Source organism: Microcebus murinus, chromosome 15 (assembly GCF_040939455.1).
Source record: "Microcebus murinus isolate Inina chromosome 15, M.murinus_Inina_mat1.0, whole genome shotgun sequence".
Taxonomy (NCBI): Eukaryota; Metazoa; Chordata; class Mammalia; order Primates; family Cheirogaleidae; genus Microcebus; species Microcebus murinus.
The window spans coordinates 65,919,256-65,935,769 of NC_134118.1; the positions used below are offsets into that span (position 1 = coordinate 65,919,256).

Genomic DNA, 16,514 nt, shown 5'->3' on the forward strand with positions numbered 1-16,514 from the left:
GTGGTTATTAAATGTCCCCTATAGGTGACACTAGATTCAGCATCCATGAGAAGCTCATAGTCTAGTGGGAGAGATGGATATGTAAATAAATATTTCAAATACAAAGTTATTTTAAATATAATATATTTAATAAATATAATAGAGGTTTATGTGAGGTGAGTGTGGGCATACGGGAGGTAGTCGCTAATACTCTGAACAAGCCAGGGACAGCTTCACCAAGAATTGCCAGAATGCATCTTAAAAAGATACATGCAGTAGTAATTTGACGAGCACACAAATGAGCACAGACCCACAACTGAGCACGGGCTACCAGGCAGAGAAATAGCAGGTATAGATGCACCGTGCATGGAACAGAATGACACAGGCAAGAAGCTGTTTAAGAATCAATATCGTGATAGTTATGATGTGAAATACATTAACTAATAGCTAACGTTTATTGAACAATTAGTATATACTAGACACTGTTCTAAATATTTCACTTGATTTAACTCATTGAATCTTCACAACAACAAAGGACAGTTGTTATTGCAATTTTTTAAATAAGGAAATGGAGACTGGAAGAGCTTTCATATATTGCCCAGGGTCACAAACATAGTGATCAGTAGAACTGGGATTTGAACTCTGGTCTTCTGAGTCTAGAAACACTTTTAATCACTACTCTATGCTGCCACCCCTGTAAAATCTCATAGAAAAGTACAAACCATAATTTAAAAGAAGTCAGAAAACAGATTGAATCAGTTTGTTATTATGGATCAGTAAATACATATTTTCTTTACTGGACTGTTTTGTTTTTTTTAAGTAACATTTTTTTCTGGTCTCAGGATTAAATCATTGAATATTCAGTAGATTATCAGAAAAAAATCAGAAGAAACAAATTTTAAATCCTTATGTTTTCCACCCCCCCATCATCATTAGTGGATAATTATTCCAATTACTCTTTAGGAAGCACTTTGCTTATCCATACTCAATGGAATTGTGAATCATTTCTTTAATATGAAAAGCAAATCAAATCCTTAGAGTGAATTCTTCACTGCTACCCTTCAAAATATCAATGCTAGAAGGTAAACAAAGGCCGGATGGTTCAGTGTGCTGTCTACCAGAAAACTCTACTAACTGGTACATCAACCTATTTACAGGAAAGTAATAAGGAAAATTCATAGTGATATCCCCGAGGCTTTGTAAGTTCCCCAAATGCTTTTGAAATGATTAAATATTAAGCCATGGTTACAATATCTTTTTTTTTTTCATAAAATGAATTTTATTGTATTTTAATTCCTTGAAAATTTTCCATGCATGCAAGGTATCTATTAGCCATAAAATCTGATTAACCCAAATATCTTCTGCCTGACCCACACCACATCGCAGTTGGCTATATAGATATGTTCTTCCATGTATTTGGAGAATTGCCAGGTGTTTCCCTGTTCTTTGCAGAACACTGACTATTGATAAACCTTACATCCTCACAGCATAGGCATCACAGTCACCATTAATGATCTAGAGGGGTCCTCCCAGGCGTACCTATTATATCCTAAATGCATCCATTTGGACTGACAGAAAACTGTCTGCACGGATTATGGAATGGTTTATGAAAGAGAGTATTCATAAGTGCTTGCCTAATAGTTTATAATCCTGTATTGAATAGTTCATACACTAATTTATTACCCATGTCATGATTCAAATTCATATCTTAGCAGAGCTGTGGCCAAACTGTTTATTCATATTCAGGAATCACATCAGCAGTGGGTTTTATAAGCCTCTTGGAATTTATTGTTGAACTCAATTGTGAAGTGATCAGTGTTTTGACAGGACATCATACTCTGTGAGTTCAAATCTATATTTTTGTCCGCGAGATCAAGTGTGTTGACAAATTTTTGGCATATAACCTCTATATTCTGTGTCAAGTGAGGCTCTTGTCTGATGCTTTTACAAAGTACTTGTGCAATTGATCTTCCATATAGATTTTCTCATACACGCTTTCAATACCTGAACTTTCTCAATAGTACTTAGGAATCAAAAATCAAATCCCTTCAAAGTCTCTAGAGGGTCACATCTCCCAACTGCTTTGGAAACCATTAAACAGAACAAATTCATAGCCTCTCATGTGAAGAGGAATACTGGAGGAATGCATGAACCACCATGCATACATTTGACTTTAACAGACCCAAAAGTTCCTTCACTCTCCTATAACATCTTTACTTCTGCAAATCTAGAGGGAAGCTTTGTTTTATTTGCAGTTTCCAAGTTTTACTTCATGTAGAAATATTTAGAGAGGTGTGTATTTTGCCTGTCACATTCATTTTTATGGAGTAACTTCCATAAATTTTAAACTATTTAAGTTCTAATATATTTTCATCATGTAGTTTTTCTCACTTTTAAGCACAGTCTCATACATAAAAGTTAGAAAAGGGTCTGTTACTTTTGAATCTGGTGGTGTATATAATGAAATGGCAAAGTCGGAATTGGCCTGGGGTGACTATGCAAGGTTAGAACCATTGTCATTCAAATACTGATATTTTGACCCATTGATCTTGTTTCCTGAACACAGAGGGGAGACAATAATTAAAGTTCATCAAATAACTCCTCCCCATTCTTATTTATTCATTAAGCAAATAATGCAATGTACCTATTATGTTCTGTGCAATACATGATGCTATTATTATTTTTTTGACCATATATATTTTAAATATTCACAAACAGGGATAATGGGAAATGAATCCAGAATGTAGAATTTTTAATACTACTGTCGAAATTTCAGGGATACATTTATGACTTAACCATCATTAATAATAAGAAGTTTGCATCAGGGCTGTAGAGGAAAGAGGCAATGTTATGTGAAATCAAAGAGTTTTGGAGAGCTTTCATAGGGTAAAAAAGGTTACATTTTCTCATTATACTGAATTTGGCATACTATGCACTTGAGATGTTGCAAGTTATAAAGTCTTAACTTAAAAAATGAAGACAATGCAAAATTTCAAAGAAAAACAAATGAAAAATGTTATGAAGTCTCATGGTAATGACCTACTGAGAAAAGAATAAGATTAATCTTTCCAAAAATGCATCAACATTTGTGGATAAATAATCCATAATAATAAAAAATTGAGGTAGTGGTAGAAAAATAAAGAAGATGTATTTACATTGGCTATCTTCATATACTAAGTAATGCCTTTTACTATATAAATGTACATTAAAAATCAGTTGTGATAGAAAAACTGTTCAGAGTATACAATTTTTAAAAATGATGTAGAAAACAATGAAAAAGATTGATTCTTAAAATCTAGTTTCTTAACTTACTGTTAGAATTGCAATATGTGTACGTCTGTTGATGCTAATTAAAGTTTATAAAATACTGCCAAATCTTCATAAAATTATGTTGTAAAATTGATGTACTACACATCAGTCAATTTGGAAAATGACCCACAAATTAGAATCTCCTAAACACCCAATTAGTAAGTCATCAAGCATGAAATTCCACATCAATTCTATACATCTGCCTCTTACAATATAAAAAAAATTCTGTCAGGTACTAAAGATACATGTAAGGATAAAAGTCGTGGAAGGTTCTATAATTTTAAGGAAGAAAATACAAAATAACATAGATTTATAAATTCTTTTCTGATTATTATCAGCCAACTTAGTGGCAATGCAAATTACACTGTCTACAGAGTCAGAGCTGGGAGAAAACATGCTAAGAATAAACATATTAAGAATAAAACATCCCTAAGCTGATTGTAAACACATAAAAACCTGGAAAATGTTTTTGACCTGAATAATTTTTGAATCTATCAGTCAATAATATACCTTAAAGTCTACAAAGCCTGGCAAAGACTGGTTAGTTATTTATCAATATCCATGTCATCTCTTCTAGGTTCACTGCCAAATTTCATTACCCAGTATCCCTTGTGGTTGGGTGTGGTCATGCAACTGAGTTCTGGCCAACAGTGTACAGGCAGAACTCTTCCAGCCTGATCTTCCATATCCCTTTCATTCAAAGTCTGGCCAAATGTACAGGATATAGGGGAGCATTCCAAGGCCCTAGGAGATGGTAGAACAACAGAAAGTACCCGAATACTTGGAACAGAGGATGGACTGATTTGCATCACACTGAGATCTGAACTTGAAATAACCTTTGTTTTGTTTAGTCATTAAGGTGCCAAGGATGTTTGGTACAAAGTTAACTTAACTTGATTAATATACAAGGAAAATCCCAGGTTGGAAGCAGAGGTCACTTTCGGTATAAAATGGTAAATAAACTAACCTGCTTACATTGAATAATTTTGTTTTTAATAATTAAACGTGATTACTTGTTGAGTTATGTAAATTTGATTTCAAATTTCTATACACTGATCATACCTTAAATAAACCAATCAGGAATTAGAACAGTTGAAGCAGAATGTTAAGTAGGGTACTTTTCTGTCCACTTATAATAAGAAGCAACTAATTTTTAGTGGCTAAGATAATGTAGTCTAGAATGGGACGGAACTTGATTATGATCCAACTCAAGCAGTAACAAGCGATGTGACCTTGGACCAGCTCATGAATCTCTACAAATCTTAATTTTCTCCTCTGTAAAATGAAGAAAATAATAGCACTTGCTTCACGGTTTTATGAGGATGAAACATAGCAATCCATTTAAAGTGGTTGGTCTACCTACCACATAGGACTCACTGAGTAGTATTAGGACTCATTCCTGTTATTGTTAATAAAAACTAATACTGCTAAATGAAGGTTGACATTTTAAAAAAATATACATGCAAAATGATAAAAACATAAAAGTATGACTAGTTAAATTCTATGTCTTAGAAATTTTAAGTGATGACATTTAATCTGGCTAAGGTACATGCTAAATGCAGAGATACAAAGCTCTCAAAAGTAAAATGATTCAAAGCAAAGTGATTTTAAAATAGATGGCAATACAAAATTAAGCTGAGTGATTATTCTGGAATAAAGACCTTGCAGCTGGATTAGCCATTTAAGTCCTTTTCCTTAAAGACAACTGGCTTCCATATAGGCTAATACTTCAACGTGACTATTTAACAGGTTGTCAACTTCAATAAGAAACATTTTTCACTTTGGAAGTCTGAGATTCATTATTGTACATCAAGCATTCTGCTCTCATTGGCCCAGTGTTTTTAGGAAGCTAAATTAATAACCAAGAATTTAACAATATCCACTGGGGGAAATGGACAGAATGTCTGGTTCTGGACAATAGTCATATAGCAATAATATTTTTTTAATTATAGGAAGAATATTTCTTAGGTTCAGAAATGCACTAGATTCTCCTTGCATTTTTTCAATTTATGTTCTCATCATAAATAACAGTGTCATTATAATTATCTTTCTTATCATCAAAGAATTACTATGTATGTAATTGTGCATGGCATATAACCAATTTATTGAAGAAGCTTAACTGCGTAAGTTACAAGCAGGAAGCAAGTTTATTTTTTCTCAGTCCTCCCCCATTAAACTTGCTTTGTCAATTTTTTCTTCATCTGTACACGACTGATATACCAAGCAGGTCCCCATAGCTTTTTGGCAGACCCTTAAAAGTACAGATCAGAGTGATTTGGACTTCATTCTACTTTAATAATGACATATGTGTCAAATATTAGTGTCCATCCAATTGAAAGCTTCTACCTTTCCCCTGTTTCTCCACTGTGCTCTGCCAGTTATTCTCTTCCCCTCCCCCAGTCCGAGCACAGAACCGCTAGGTTAGATTTCTATGTTGTGAGAGCAGCAGGGGGGAAAGCAGGGGGAAAAAGGAAATGAAAAAAGGAAGCAAAGTCAGTAACGGGAAGGGGGTGTGGGAAGCTAGAAAAGAGGGAAAGGGCACCACATAGTCATCTAATAGCCAGGGACAGCAGGATTGCTGGGCGGTGCTAAGAGACTCCTCGAAGAGAGAAGTCATGAATTTCAGGATAATCAGCAGACTTGTGAGTTCTTCTTCAGCTTCATTTAGTTTCTTCTCTAATTATTTGATAGCATTCCCCTCTAATCCATAAACTACGTGAGGACCAAGGCCACATCCAACTTAGTCACCACTGAATTGCCAAGTCCTAGCACCATGCTTAGACACACACACACACACAAACACTATATATATATATATATAATGGCTAAAATAGCAATCTGACTTCCCAGAATAAAGATCCTAATGGATACATATAGGATATAACAACTTATATATATCTTTTTTTTTTTTTTTGAGACAGAGTCTCGCTTTGTTGCCCAGGCTAGAGTGAGTGCCGTGGCATCAGCCTAGCTCACAGCAACCTCAAACTCCTGGGCTCGAGTGATCCTTCTGCCTCAGCCTCCCGGGTAGCTGGGACTACAGGCATGTGCCACCATGCCCGGCTAATTTTTTTTTTATATATATATATATATCAGTTGGCCAATTAATTTCTATTTATAGTAGAGACGGGGTCTCGCTCTTGCTCAGGCTGGTTTTGAACTCCTGACCTTGAGCAATCCGCCCGCCTCAGCCTCCCAAGAGCTAGGATTACAGGCGTGAGCCACAGCGCCCGGCAACTTATATATATCTTATATATACATCTATTATATATATAATATATAACATATATTTTTACATATTCTATATATATTTCATATATATCATATTTTATATAGTGTATCTTTAAAAATATATACATATATTTAATATATATGTGTGTGTGTGTTTATATATATATATAAAAAAATCCTCATTTTCCAGAATAAAGAGCTAAATATGCTCTAAAACTCTCTAGATCTTCAGGATCTAGGGTAGAGGGACTAGCACAACTGTCTCATGGCCACTCATTAAAAAGCATGTCTCTGCAAAGATGAAAGGAACAACATAACTCCAAACTAAAAGGTTCAAGCCCTAAATCAAGTAAGTCTCAGCAATGCAAAAGTCAACAACAATTTGTGTGGGGATATTTCTATTCATTAGGGAAAGGGTACGAGGGAAGCCAGGGAGGGCACCTTCAACATAATTCAGCTCATCCTGGATCACCACAGAGAAAGGGTGTGTGTGTGTGTGTGTGTGTGTGTGTGTGTGTGTGTGTGTGTGCGCGCACATGTGCACACACAAGTATGGAGCTCCCTAAATTGTGAAATGAAATGACCTAGCGAACTGGTTGTAAATAAGCCAGTGTGGGGAAAAGCAAACCTGAATATGGGAAGACTTCTAGTACCTTTGAAGTTTGTTCTAAGGAAGTGATTTTGCTGCCTATTCTCTCCCCTGATCCCACAATTTCTCTTCCTTAATCTCTTACTCAGTAAATCTTTCTTTTCTCAACCACAGAGAAGAACATAATAATAAAAGTCCATTTTCCCCCAGTGACTAAGAACGCACAAAACATACAAAGCTAAAGCTACAGCCTATGATATGGCACGTTCTCAAAATAATAACTCATAGAAGCTTTTGGTTTATAGAAAATCATTACCAGCTCTGACAGGACTTTAGTGAGTGCTTTGAGGAAGCTCTTATGGGAGGAACTAATGAGGACTCGGAATCCGGGATTAGAGAGCCTTTGCATTCATGAGCAAATCGGCTTTCTATTGCACCAGTACTTTCCAAACAATAAAGAGAGAGCGCTTGGAAAGATGCTGCTAACAATAATGACACAGGAAATGCTTACGAGATGATATGCCACAACATATTGTAATCTGCTCTCCTCAGTATGTTTAATCATGCCATTCTCAACTTGGGAAAAATTAAGTGTAGGTTTCTGTCAGACAACGAGGTCTTACCAACTTGAAAGATAGAGTATGACTTATAAGCATTTTTCAATGAAATAAGAAAGATGTATCTTGTTTTTTTCCCATATTTGCTAAAATGTATTGGCTATATTTTCTGGTTTTCAACATCAGGAAAAAAATTACTCCGTTTTTCTTTTCTTTTCTTTTCTTTTTTTTCAAATTCACTTCAAATGGGTAATGTGCCCACATTGTAACAAGGTTTGAGGGAGACATATCCCACGCCTGTGCATGAACACCCAACGCATATGAACTACAAAAGGTCTAAGTTACTCTTGTTATACTTAGGGGTATGTATTAATGCTCTTCACACATTTACACACACACTCTCTCTCTCACCCCCACACACATGAATACATGTACAAATAATTTAAGGGCTAAGTATTTGAACTAATAACTAAGAACCAAGCAAAGTATCTCGAATCTTTTCAAAAACCGCTATTATATTATTAGCTGGAAAGACTATGGACAAAATCATGCATTAACGGCCTGATTTGCAAAAAAAAAAAAAAAAAAAAAAAAAAAAAAAAAAAAAAAAAATCCAGCAATTCCAGTTCAAAGACAGTTTAGGCATTTACCACTGAATCTTTCTACTCACCACTTGCCAGCACAGTATATTGACTATTTAGGCCATCTCTTTTCAAACACTATTTGTGACAGCAATTGCCCTATATCACTGACAGAGACTATTCTCCATGAAGTTTTCTGGAGTGATTGAGATAAAAATAAAAATGTTTTGATATTTTCCCCCAGGAAAGTGCCAGTGGTTTCCGAAGCTCAAATAAGCTTTAACTACATCCCACAGAGCAACGCTTCATAGTGTATTATTAGTGTGATCAAAAAGGATCAAAACATATTTCCAGGAAGGCCTAAGTACCCGTCCACGTTAACCATTATCATGTGAACGTGCCATACGAGGTGCTCAGTTTCTGTGTGGATGTCTGCTGTGAATTGCACATCTATTTCAAGTAAGGTCTTTATTAATTATAGCTAGAAAAACCAAATTCTCATTCTCAAGATGCATTTTTACCTCCTTCGGAGTTTATGCCAGGTTTTCAAGAAAGAGCAGGAACAAAATACATGCTCACTCAATCCAGTGATAATTGAACCAGGGTGACTCGATAGCCTCTTTTAAGAATTCTTTTCTGCTTCTCTCCAGAGAGAATGGGAACATGCTACAACAACCTGCTTCCTAGGAAAAAGGAAAATTCCTCATTTTTGTTCACTCATCTTGTAAAATCAACCAAAACCCTTCCTATTATCAATATACACAGATTCCTCCACTTCTTATCCAGTGACTCGGAGCTACCCAATAGCACTAATCATCTGAAAGGTAATGGGGAAAGAACCCACCCCCTTACAAGAAAGGAGACATCACACACAAAACATACTAATTATTAAATTATGGGTGTCTTGAGGTAGGCCATGGACTTTGCATCAGATAGATCTGAATTCAAATCCTAACCCTACTTGTCACTGTCTCTGTGCAACATGAGTGACTACTTAGCCTCTCCAAATCTCTCTTTATTTATCTATGAAATTGGAATAATAACAAGCACTGCTTAAAGAGCTACTGAGGAATACGAGGGACGTCTGGAAAGTATCCAGCCATGTAACCGCTCTTGTTACGTAAATAAAAAATGGCTGGATACTTTTCCAGACAGCCCTTGTATATTTTCCAACATACAAAAGACTCGGACAAACACTGGGCTATCCTTAAATATCTATCCTCTTCTTCTTCCTGGTCATATTATGGCATGTTTTTAATATTAGTCATTTCAGGTTCCACTGCCCTGAAGGTACCCAGGGCATATCAGTGTTTCAGTGGGAGCAGGCGCCGGACATCAGCAATAAAGAGTCAACAATTCACCACCAGCAATTTATTATATTCAATAACAAAAAGACAGCTGCAGAGTGTTTTCTCATCTAGTTCTTTTGGTGCAGGATTTTCAATAATTCCTTAACAGAGGATTCCAATACAGAGATGGTAGAAGTTGATTTGAATTTCAATGCCACCTCTTTGGTGGGACTATTTTATTTTTATTTTTATTTTTTTGCTCCAGATGAATGGTACTAATCATTTGCTATGATCAAATTAGAGACTCCTTATAAATGAGAATTTAGATTCCTCGAAAGAAAATTATTTAAATCCAGGGGATTAGTGTTATCATCCAAATCCAATGTTGGGGGGAAAAATCTGTTTTCTCAAGACCATCGCTATGGTTCCTTCTATGGACTTTATGATAAGGTATTTTGTGATTTTAGTTAAAACATACTGCCTTCCATACACCGTAACTCTTTTGTTTAGGTTACCACATTTTTTAGTCAATTGAAAGTGTTATCTAACACTTTATTGGAAAACCAGAAGTGCAAAATGAACCCCGAGCACTCTTGTCACCATGGGAAATGCTGACGAGACACATCATGTGCATTATATCTTTAAGTTGTTAAAAGAAAAAAAAAAGTGTGTGGTTTTAAAAAATCACATTTGGGTATTAGGTGGTACTAGAATCAGAGAAATTCAGTGCTGAAAAGATATTTATAGAGCATCTAATCCAGCCTCCTTATTTTATAGACAGAAAACCAGGGTAAGATTATTTTGCCCAAAGCTATACTAATGAATGCGCAAGTCTGACCACCCAGCACGGGGCAATTTTTTGAACTGGATCAGTCAAAGTATGGTTTGTGAGAACCCAGCAGAGGAAATGGGGAGCTCTCTTAGAGCCTGACATGCATTTTCTGGGAATAAGTCAGGTTATTACGTAAGAATTTAGGGTATGGTAAAAAGTGAAATAATTTAAAAGATGAACATATCATATGATCCATACTTATAAAATACACTCATGAAACCAAACATATCTATATAATAATGCAGATGCCTTGAAGGGCTGGGCACAGAGCCTGGTACATCACAGACCTGCGTAGAGAGAGGGGCGGTAAGCCCATGGAAGTTCTGATGCATACTGCTCAGCCCCACAAGGGTTTTCATTTAAAGAAGCACAGTGTGAGCAGGGAAAAGTATTAATAATGATAATAATGATTTAAATGACCCCATTCCATGGTCATGTCGTGAAGTTGGAGAACAAAGAGGATGAGAGTCATTCCTCCCATCCCTGCTCTGCCAGTAGTCCTTTGCCTCTTCAATACCCATGCCCTGGAGCTGCTGCTAAGAGTTGCAGGGCAGCTGGTTTCTCATCAGCACCGGATCTCACTGGCCACATCTATTTAGGAATCTCTGGCAGAGCAGCATCTCCTGGGCAGAAGTGTAGGGGAAGCGATTAAGGGAGGAGATGGAGGAAGTGTATGTGCCTGGGGAGAGGAATTAGGCTAAAGTTCCAGCAGTCTTGAGTCTTGGAGTCACTCCTGGGAAACACAGAACTTTGTGAAGAAACTTGTGTCACCATCAGTCCATGACACGGATATCGACGCTTTCAGAATGCCTTTCCAAGCTGACATGAAATCCATTTCCCTTTGGGCTCCAGTTATATTTTGTTTTTTACCTTGATTTTAAGGTAAGGAGGTTTAAAATAAATGTTATCATTAACTTGCATATCTGTCTCATTAGCCTTTCTCAAGCCTCCATTCAATGTAACAAATTCCCTAAAGCAAGTGCCTGTCAATAAACATTGAGATTAAAATCATACTTACTCCAATGATTTTGCTACTTTTAAGTGTTTACTTTCTAGGCCTATTTCAAAATTATCATCTGGTATGTCTCTTTATTAACATTCTGAGACTGCTCTTTTTTTTCCTCTTTAGGGTTGAATCTCTATTTCTCCCTTTCTTGGTTTACTCTCTTGCTTGAATGATGCACATACTCAAAAATTTCCCAAGGAAGGCATGTGGAAATTACTTTTCTGAGACCTCCTCTCTACTGATTTTAAACCATGTATTCTCTCAATAAGATAAAAGCTAAAATAAATGTTAAAAAGTTGGGAATCACTGGAGAAAATATTTATTTTAAGGTATTGAATAATAAAGTTAAATGCAATTAAGTCTTTGTTCCCTTTTCTTAGTATTTAGTGGAAAAATATGATGCTTGTCTTTCATATTAATGATCTTTACTCTCTCGAAACTTTTAGGGTTATTTCTTTATTCCCAGTACTGAGAAATTCACTAACAGTTTTACTTGTGAATGTCTTTTAATTCCCAAATGTTTTTGCATTTTTTAATAATTTTTCATTTTTTAAAACTTTTTGGAAGTTTATTAGTTTGATAGGGCATGTCCTGGATTGATCTTATAAATAACTTAGATTATTCTACTACTGATCTCCTCCCCCCCTCCCCAGGGAGATTTCTTCAAGTTCATCTTCCAAAGCTACTATTATTATTATTTTTTTTATTTCAGCATATTATGGGGGTACAAATGATTAGGTTATTTGTGTTGCCTTTCTCCTTCCCCCCCCTAGAGTCAGTATTATTAGTTTTTAAACTTTTAATATTTTTGTAAGAGCCATTTCTTTCTCTACAAAATGTCAACCTTTGTGTTTCTGAAGATATTAATTTTAGTTATTTTGAAGTGTTGTACTTCCTGTACTTTTTCTCTTTTCTATGAGTTTATTTTCTGATTTTGTTCTACTTTTCTGCCTTTCACATTAAATAGTTTTTCTCCAATGTCTTAAGATTCTTGACTATCTCTTTACATTTAAGAGTAAGGTGCTAAAAAAGGAGGATTGGACCCTTTGTGCACATGGGCAGGTTTACTGCCAGATGATTGAGGTTTTGGGTCTGGATGGCTCAAGAATACTGCTAGCAGAAGGAAAAATACAATGTATTGTATTTCTTACAATACAAAAAATACGTTGTATTGTAGGAAAAATACAATGAAAAGTGGCAAGAGCAGCAGAAATAACCCTCCCACCTCCCCCCACAACACAAAACAAAGCAAAATAAAACAAACAAAAGCAAGACTAACAAAAAAAAAATCCTGCTAGAAGGCAGGTTGGAGACACTTGGGGAAAAAACAAGAACATAACAAAACAATAGTGTAATATCTAACCTCTGTCTATAAAGATCTATACATATCTAAGGTGCCATTCCAGGAGAATAGTTTTTATGCTAAAATTACTAAGGCAATAAGTAAAAATGTCTTTAATGGTAAATTAATCACAAGGATGCTAATTTTTAATGATGGGTCATGCAATTGTACTGTGTGCACAAGTTTCGTAGATAACATAATACATCGTGGACTAATCGAAGGGACGAGGAAGGAAATGGAAGCTGTAACAGCTTCATGAAGGGGGAAGTATGAGCTGGCCTGTAAGAGACTATTGGAATTGACAAGCCTCTGGGGGCCATTCACATGCACACTATCATGGTCTAAAAAAATAGATTTGCACTCAATGCATAAGAACACAAGACCTTTGCAGTGGCCACTAGAGAGAAAATGTCAGATAGGCAAACCGTGGCAATAACAGGCCATGTGTGAAGGCTTCCTGTGTGTATTCCAAGAAGACAGGGTGAAGAGAATTGTCCTATCACCATATTTATGCATTGTACATATGTGCACTTTTTCTGCAGAACAATAGTGCTTCTCGATAGATCTTTATGCAAAAAGAATGGCTGCAGACACATGAAAAATAACATAGAAATACACATTTACACATCTTTCTTCAAATCAATACAATAAAAATATAATGTAGTTAAGAACATGTAAGTGGAATATGATATAACAATATTGCATGAAATAGATTCATATATGCTGGATTTTTCATTGTTAGCTGAAATGTAAAAATAATTAAAAGTTTCTTTAATTTAAATAAAATTTGGTATATGCAGCATTTAGCAGGTCCTGAAAAAAATAAAATGTGACCCAAAGGACTCTTTTTAAAACATGAGATTTGGTCCTTGTCTCATAATAATTTTTTATTTCCTCTAGATTTGTCATTTAAAGCCTCTAAAAACCTCATAAAAGTACCGCATTTTCTAAACTCTACTATTATCCTCAACTTGAAATAAAAATACCTGGAGTTTAATACATTCTGGGATAGATGGTCTTTTAATCTCCTAATTAAGGACAAATAATTTAATTTTGCTTTCATTTGCTCCTTGATGGAATGCCAATTTGAGATGCCTCATTTTATCTGTCTTCTTTCTCAAGAAGCAAAATATTTACAAAACCACTGACTAGTGAAATGTTTCAAATGGGAAATCTCGTTAGGTAGATGCACTGTTATAAAGGGGAAACATCTACATTCAAGTTTTACATATTTGTTTACTAGCAAAATAAGATGAGATAAACAGAACACACAGCAAGGAGCCTAGGATTAAACAAAATAAATCTCTCTTGACTTAAACCTAATAACTTGCTCCAAAAGCTCTCATAAATTATTAGCTTCAAAATCATTCAATGTGTCTGAAACGTAGTATGTGTCACTGATGTACTTGAAGTTCACCTAAGAAACTGTATCATCAAAATGTGCCGACAAAAACTGCCAGCAGCGATGCCACCTTGCAATCAATCACATATCTGTTGCAGAATTATAAAGTGTCTGAGAGCTATAATTTCATCTGCTTCTAGCTGCATATCATTTAAAACTTCATATTCTCATGCAGAAAGAAAAAGTAAAAACATTTGTCAGCGCCAGTTCCCTCTTTATGAAGACCCACTGTTTTCACAGCACCGTCTGGTTCCTTATTTTAATTTGTGTTTCAGGAATCATTTTTTTTTTCCCATGGACTATATGCAGTACATAGTTTATGAACACAGTAGTATAGTCAATTCTCAATTATCTGTCTGAATGGAAGCCTAAGGTGGTACTGATAATCCAAAATCACTTTATATTTGACTTTAGAATACATTATGTGAATTTTCCCTGGGAGGTTTACCTTCCTGCTAATGCTTTGCTAGAACTAATATTAAAGTATGTTTGCATTCCTTGAATACGTGCCAACTGACAGCAGTAGGGAGTAACCCAGAAGTGGGTGGCAGGGGTAAGTCAGACTGAAATTAAACGTTTCTAGGAAGAATTGTCAATGTGAGTTTTTCAAATATGGGTAATTGAGAGTTGGTTACATATGAGGTTTTTTTTTAATGCTTAAGGAAAAAAAATCACTTTGAAGTATTTGAATGCAAAAGACTGTATTTTAAAATATTAAGCAAAAGTCAGATTTTCACTTCAGCCTAACTAGTTAGCTATGGATCATAAATTCATTTATTTTTAAAACAGAAAATATGAGATACTCTTGCACGTGGTTATTTATAGTTACAAATTTAGTATTGTGGAATAGATGTCTCTATATCATTTTTACCTCAATGTGATGTTTAGAAATGGCTTACCATGATTGATTATTAGTAATCAATTTTTTAAGTATTATTTGGCATGCTGGTGTATCAAAATTAGAACTAAAGGCAATAATGAATTAATCTGTTCAATCTATTTTAAAAAATTAAACCATCTCATTGACTATTCCCTTTCTTCATTTCTGTTCTCACCACACTTTTAAAAACTGTGTAAATATTCAGTTGAATGAGTGAGTTGACTGATGTGCTTTTATGACATCCTGAAATTTAAATTTCAAGAAGATAAGATCATTTTTTTCTATATAATTTAAACAGAATATATAATTATAGTAAGTATTTAAAGTCCTGTGTTGTTCATTTATTTGTTGATACGACTTTAGTTAAGAAGGACATATAGAGTTATAGTCAACCAAATATGGCTAACGTTGGCATTTGTGCTTTATCAGCATAATATGAAAACACTAAAAACCTGCTTACAAAATAATTTCTCTATTTCTCCTGGGAACTGGGTTGAAGAATTGAGTGCCAGTGCCTGTTTTATAATTGATATCCACCTATGGGTTGGATTTATAAGATCTGGCAGTAGGCCAGTTCCGGTTAGGTCTGACCTGTAGCAGGTGGCTGGCAAGAGAATTGAGCTGGGAAAAGGTAGGTTCAAGGCAAACTGAGCAAGCTGGGCACCTCGTAGAAAGCCATCCTTCAGAAATTAAGTCATAAAGAGCTTTGGGCTGAGGAATCAACTCTTTTGATACGGTACCTTGAACAAAAAGCTGCTCAGATAATCCCTAAATCCCTATCTTAAGGTTGTTCTTTTCTCTGTCGCCTATTTCTGTATCTTCTTGTCTTTCACCATTTCCCCCCAACTCATTATGTTTTTTTATAGGAAAAATAAAATTTTTGTGTTTTATAGGAGTCCCTAATCTATCCAGAGAGCTCTGTACTTTTAGTGACCAAAGATGCTCAATCTCAAGCTGGAATAAGGCCAGGCTTTGAGCTAAGACTAATGAAGGAATTTCTGGACAAAATGTGGGGAGAGAGAGAAGAAAGAAGATAGTGGGGCATACAGTTCAAGAGACAGAATCTGGAGAAAATATTTGGGGTTCAAGCTCTTCAGGCACATCAAAGTTTGTTCCAGTTTGATAAGAGATTTTTCTGATGTTTGTTTTCATAATTGCTCAAATGGATTTGGGTGTAGTTGCTATAGTTGGCTGGGATGGAAAGGGAGGGAGAGAGACTAGGTAAGATATAGAGACTAGGGATAGGCATGAATCAATTTGATCAGTAGGCAATGTAAGGGATGGGGGCAGCCTTGGTGTGCTTCAGTGATTGGGAAAGCCCTTTGGTATTTTAAAATCATGGATGATACAAAATAACTCACAGATAGTCTCATCCCAACTCTAACATGAAAAGATATTTGAAATTTGCTATGAAGAGAGAATATACTTTGACTTGGAGATCAAAGGCTGGAGACCTTAGATGTGCTCTTAAATGAATTAATTCTTCTGCTAGTATTGGACTAAGTCATCTAAATCTA

General features: G+C 35.4%; 1 protein-coding gene and 1 pseudogene across 6 annotated transcripts in view; both read right to left on the reverse strand.

Moving 5' to 3' along the window:
• Nucleotides 1-16,514, reverse strand: part of TENM3 (teneurin transmembrane protein 3) — a 2,406,934-nt gene that overhangs the window by 1,099,968 nt on the left and 1,290,452 nt on the right. The gene's annotated exons all lie outside the window — the stretch shown is intronic.
• Nucleotides 7,905-8,002, reverse strand: LOC142876827 (uncharacterized; annotated as a pseudogene).